This window comes from Carassius auratus, unplaced genomic scaffold, assembly GCF_003368295.1.
Source record: "Carassius auratus strain Wakin unplaced genomic scaffold, ASM336829v1 scaf_tig00036827, whole genome shotgun sequence".
Lineage (NCBI taxonomy): Eukaryota > Metazoa > Chordata > Actinopteri > Cypriniformes > Cyprinidae > Carassius > Carassius auratus.
This window is the reverse complement of record NW_020526342.1, coordinates 17,501-23,133: the sequence shown is the minus strand read 5'-3', so window position 1 is coordinate 23,133 and position 5,633 is coordinate 17,501. Positions and strand designations below refer to the sequence as shown.

The 5,633-nt window shown below is 33.7% G+C and overlaps 3 non-coding genes across 3 annotated transcripts; all 3 read right to left on the bottom strand.

Annotated features, from left to right (window-relative positions):
• Nucleotides 1-10: 10 nt before the first annotated feature.
• On the bottom strand, nt 11-129 carry LOC113082812 (5S ribosomal RNA). The gene has a single exon (XR_003282924.1). It is a non-coding gene; the product is annotated as a 5S ribosomal RNA (ribosomal RNA).
• A 221-nt stretch (nt 130-350) lies between these two features.
• LOC113082807 (5S ribosomal RNA) lies at nt 351-468 on the bottom strand. The gene has a single exon (XR_003282919.1). It is a non-coding gene; the product is annotated as a 5S ribosomal RNA (ribosomal RNA).
• A 476-nt stretch (nt 469-944) lies between these two features.
• Nucleotides 945-1,063, bottom strand: LOC113082791 (5S ribosomal RNA). The gene has a single exon (XR_003282903.1). It is a non-coding gene; the product is annotated as a 5S ribosomal RNA (ribosomal RNA).
• Nucleotides 1,064-5,633: the final 4,570 nt, after the last annotated feature.

Sequence of the window (5,633 nt, the reverse complement as noted above, 5' to 3'; positions counted from 1 at the left end):
TTTTCCAAAAAGCTTACAGCACCTGGTATTCCCAGGCGGTCTCCCATCCAAGTACTAACCAGGCCCAAACCTGCTTAGCTTCCGAGATCAGACGAGATCGGGCATAGCCAGGTTGGTATGGCCGTAAGCGAAGTCTGCTGCAAAGAGAGGGCTATTTAAAGACCAGCCAATCTAATCGCCAGTACATTATATAAGTAGGAAAGAAAACCCAAAAGCTTAAAGCACCTGGTATTCCTAGGCAGTCTCTCATCAAAGTACTAACCAGACCTAAACCTGCTAAGATTCAGAGATCGGGCATTGACTCTATTTTTTGGCAAAATTATTATATACTAAGTGAAAAATTTCCAAAAAGCTTACAGCACCTGGTATTCCCAGGCGGTCTCCCATCCAAGTACTAACCAGGCCCAAACCTGCTTAGCTTCCGAGATCAGACGAGATCGGGCATAGCCAGGTTGGTATGGCGTAAGCGAAGACTGCTGCAAAGAGAGGGCTATTTAAAGACCAGCCAATCTTATCGCCAGTACATTATATAAGTAGGAAAGAAAACCCAAAAGCTTAAAGCACCTGGTATTCCTAGGCAGTCTCTCATCAAAGTACTAACCAGACCTAAACCTGCTAAGATTCAGAGATCGGGCATTGACTCTATTTTTTGGCAAAATTATTATATACTAAGTGAAAAATGTCCAAAAAGCTTACAGCACCTGGTATTCCCAGGCGGTCTCCCATCCAAGTACTAACCAGGCCCAAACCTGCTAAGATTCAGAGATCGGGCATTGACTCTAGTAGGAAAGTAGGAAAGAAAAACCAAAAGCTTAAAGCACCTGGTATTCCTAGGCAGTCTCTCATCAAAGTACTAACCAGACCTAAACCTGCTAAGATTCAGAGATCGGGCATTGACTATTTTTTGGCAAAATTATTATAAACTAAGTGAAAAATGTCCAAATAGCTTACAGCACCTGGTATTCCCAGGGGGTCTCCCATCCAAGTACTAACCAGGCCCAAACCTGCTTAGCTTCCGAGATCAGACGAGATCGGGCATAGCCAGGTTGGTATGGCCGTAAGCGAAGTCTGCTGCAAAGATAGGGCTATTTAAAGAGCAGCCAATCTTATCGCCAGTACATTATATAAGTAGGAAAGAAAGCCCAAAAGCTTAAAGCACCTGGTATTCCTAGGCAGTCTCTCATCAAAGTACTAACCAGACCTAAACCTGCTAAGATTCAGAGATCCGGCATTGACTCTATTTTTTGGCAAAATTATTATATACTAAGTGAAAAATTTCCAAAAAAGCTTACAGCACCTGGTATTCCCAGGCGGTCTCCCATCCAAGTACTAACCAGGCCCAAACCTGCTTAGCTTCCGAGATCAGACGAGATCGGGCATAGCTTTTTTTTTTTTTTTTTTTTTTATTACAATTCTTTTACAAAAAATTCCAATTCATTTACAACATTCCAGGGAACTCAATTTTACAATTCCTTAAAACATTTTGTACATTAATTGAGAACATTTTATAAAAAACATCCATTTTCCTTTCCATCTTACAATACACATATAACCGTTTGCAAATATTCTTCTATTCTCTTTTTAAAATATCCCCATATGTCTATTTTACAGTCTTTGTTTCTCACTATGTTTCTTCTTTTCCATATCACATGCTTCCCCATTGATATACATAGATTGACCACCTCCTTATTTGTACAATTTTCATTCAGTCCCATTATTAACAACTCTTCCCAGTTTGGAATATCTTCCTTTTCTCTTAGTTGATTTATCAAACCTTTTAAAATCTTAAAAAATTCTTTCAATTCATCACAATATAAAAACAAATGTAAAAATCCTTCATCCTCTTTTTTACATACTTTACACAAAGCATTTTGTGTCAAACCAATTTTACATAGTTTCATCTCGGAAAAAACGACTTTATGCCTTATAAAATAATCCAACGCTTCCATTTTTACATCTAAGAACCTCCATTTAACATTCCTCCATATATTATTTTCATCTAATCCAGGAAAATGCTCAATCCAAAACTCATTTACTTTTGGTTTTGTGAAAACAGATTCCCTAAAACATGTGTAAAACATCTTCACAGTACAAGAGTTAAAATCATATTCCTTCTTCCCAACTTTAAAAGACACTTCTACTTTCTCTTCCTCTTTTTCCCCACTCTCTATTATTTCAATCCACTCTTTTGGTATTGCTTTCTTTACAACATCATATTGTTTCTTTAAAGTACTGACATTGAAATCCTCTTTTGCTTCTTCTAAAGCATCAATGACAAACTGAAGAGGAAGAAACCCATTTTTATACTCATATAAAATATCTCTTACTCTTTTTATATCTACATCTAGCCACTTTTTAAAAAACACATCTGTTCCATCTGTAGTAATCTTTGCATTTAAAAACAGAGGTTGATTCAAAATTGTTTCTCTTCCTTGTGGCTTAAAATCAATATGTGGTAAGAAATCCCTCCATGCCTCTAAAACCTCTTTATAAAAATCTGGTATTCCTTTTATCATTCCTTTTTTAACTCTCATCCATAAAATATCATCCCCTATTCTCAAATTTGAACATTTGTTTAAAAAATGTTTCATTATTACTTTCCATTCCTCCATCTTTTCTCTATTTAGATATTTCTTTACAGTTTTCACTCTCATACTCTTCTTCCTCTGCTCAACATCCATTAACCCTAACCCTCCTTCTTCTTGAGAACCAATTAAAGTCTTATGTGCAATTCTAGGAGGCTTATTATTCCATAAAAAATCCAACACAATACCCTTTACTCTCTGTTCTACCCACATTGGCATTGCAGTTACAGATAAATTATACCACATCTTAGAGAGCATTAGACTATTAACAATTAAAACTCTTCCTTTCAACTCCAAATCTCTCACTTTCCAAAAAACCAATCTTCTTTTCATTTCTCCCACAATCTCTTCCCATCTTTTATCTCTTGAACTCTTTTCATCTTTCCCCAAATTTACTCCTAAAATCTTAATTTCTTCCTTTTCATTAAAAGCAATGCAAGCTGGTAATGCTGGCGCTTCTCCAAATCTCATAAAAGCAGTTTTTTCCACATTTATCTTTGCACCTGTTGCTTTACAAAATTTCTGCATGAGTTCCATTGCTATTCTAATGCTCTCTAAATCTTCTATTATCAAGGTGGTATCATCCGCGTACTGAAAAATCTTTTGTCCTTCCCTTCCATTTTCAATATTTATACTTTTTATTCTTTGATCCTTTTTAATCATCATTCCTAGAGACTCTGCGACCAAGGAATACAACTGTGCTGACAATGGACAGCCCTGCCTTATGGATCTAGTTATCTTAAAAGCATCCGTTAAAAAACCATTACATTTAATAAAACTCATTGCATCCTTATACAATATCTTAATCCATTTTCTAAAATTACCCCCAAAACCAAAACGTTTTAAACTCGCAAATAAAAACTCATGCTCCACCCTATCAAACGCTTTTTCAAAATCCATGCTTATCACATATCCACTCTTCTTTTCTTCATTCATATAACTTATCACATCCCTTATGTTGCTAACTGTATCTGATATATCTCTCCCCTGAACTCCATATGCTTGATTTGATAAAATTATCTTAGGTAACACTCTTTTCAGTCTGTTTGCTAAAATTTTTGCTAAAATTTTAAAATCTACATTTAGCATAGTGATTGGTCTATAATTTTTTAAATCCTCCCTTTCCCCTTTTCTCTTGAATATTATTTTCACTAGACCCATTTTCATTGCTTGATTAATCTCTCCCTTTTTAAAAATCTCATCATACACTTGTTTTAGTATTTTCAATAATTTATCCTTAAAAGCTTTATAAAACTCATTTGTTATTCCATCTATACCTGGACTTTTATTCACCTTTAATTGATTAATAGCTTCTTCTATCTCTTCTATTTTTATCTCTGCATCACACTCATCTTTGTCTTGATTATTAACTGTAGCTGTTATCGTCTCCAATATACAGTCTTTTTCCCCATCATCTATTCCTTGTGTCTTAAACAATTCTTCATAAAAATCTTTTACCTCCTTTAATATTTCTTTTGTTTCTTTTACTTTCCTTCCATCTTTGCATTTTATTTCTTTTATCGTTTCTGCCTTTTTCCTACTTCTTTCCAGATTAAAAAAGAATTTTGTGCATTTTTCTCCCTCCACAGTATATTTTGCCTTACTTCTTATCATTGCACCTCTATACTTTTCCTCCTCTATTTTACTTAAATCCTCTTCTAACAAAACAACCTTCTGCACATCAACGTCCTCTTTACTTAATTCTTCATTTAATTCTTTTCTGATATTCCTTTCTTTTTGTTTCTTAACTCGTTGTAGAAATTTACAATATTTTATTGTAGATTTCTTTATTTCATATTTTACATTATCCCACCATATCCTTTTGTTTTCTACAAACAAACTACTTTCCTTTTCTTTGTCTATAATTTTTTCTATTTCCATTCTATAAGATTCATTTTTTTAAAATCTCTGCATTTAAAATCCAAACTCCTGGCCCCCTCTCCATTTTATTAAAATCCATCAAAATAAACACAAAACTATGATCACTTAATGTTGTTTCCTTATAGTACACCTTTTCAATATATTGCTCTAAAAATCTTGTGTTTAACACATAATCAATCCTTGTTTGGCACAAAAAATTCTCTACTAATTGTCTTCTTGAATATTCTCTTCTTTTTTCATTCCTATCCCTCCATATATCAATTAAGTCATTTTCTTCCATTAAAACATTCAGCTCTTTTCTTGCAGTATCTGTTCTATAAACCATTCCTTCTGCCATATCCATTTTGCTAAAAACTGTATTGAAATCACCTATTAAAATTACTTTCTTATATTTTAGTGTAAAACTCCTTAAATCATGAAAGAAACTCCTCTTTTCCTTTTCTTCTGTTGGTGCATGTAAGTTGCATAAAACAAAAGTTTCATCCTCACTACTTATTTCTACTGCTAAACATTTTCCATTTCTATCATCAAATACCACATTCCATTTATCCTTCATATACTTATCAATTAAAATTGCTACTCCCCTTCCTTTTCTTCCATCCCCATTATTATATATTATTTCCCCATTCCATCTTTTTTTTAAGTCTTCCATTGATTCATCTTTCCAATTAGTTTCTTGTAATACAATTATATTTTCCTCTTTACACATTTCTTTCATTTTTTCAAATTTCCCTACATTCAACAAACCTCTTGCATTCCAAGATACAATTCTTAAGACCATTAAAGATAATAAATATTTAAAAATATTCATCATTTCATTTTTCTTCCTCTTCCTCCACTATACTTCTTAAAACCTCACATTTCCCTCTAAATGTAGCTTTTTCTTTCATTTTTTCTTTTCTCTTTCTAGCACAGTCAATATTTGGTTTTACCTTCAGTAGACTTCTTCTTTGCATACGAGTGAATTCTCTATCTCTTTTATATCCTTCAGACTTTTGTTTCTCAGTCTCTTTTTCATCTTCCTCTTGTTCACTCTCCTCTTGTTCTTTTTTATGCTCCAGTTCTCTGCCCTTTAATGAAGTCTCCTCTAGTGTCCTTTCTTCTTCCATCATTTGTTCTTCTTTTTCTCTCTGTATTCCATTTGTCTCCACTTCCCTTTCAACTTCT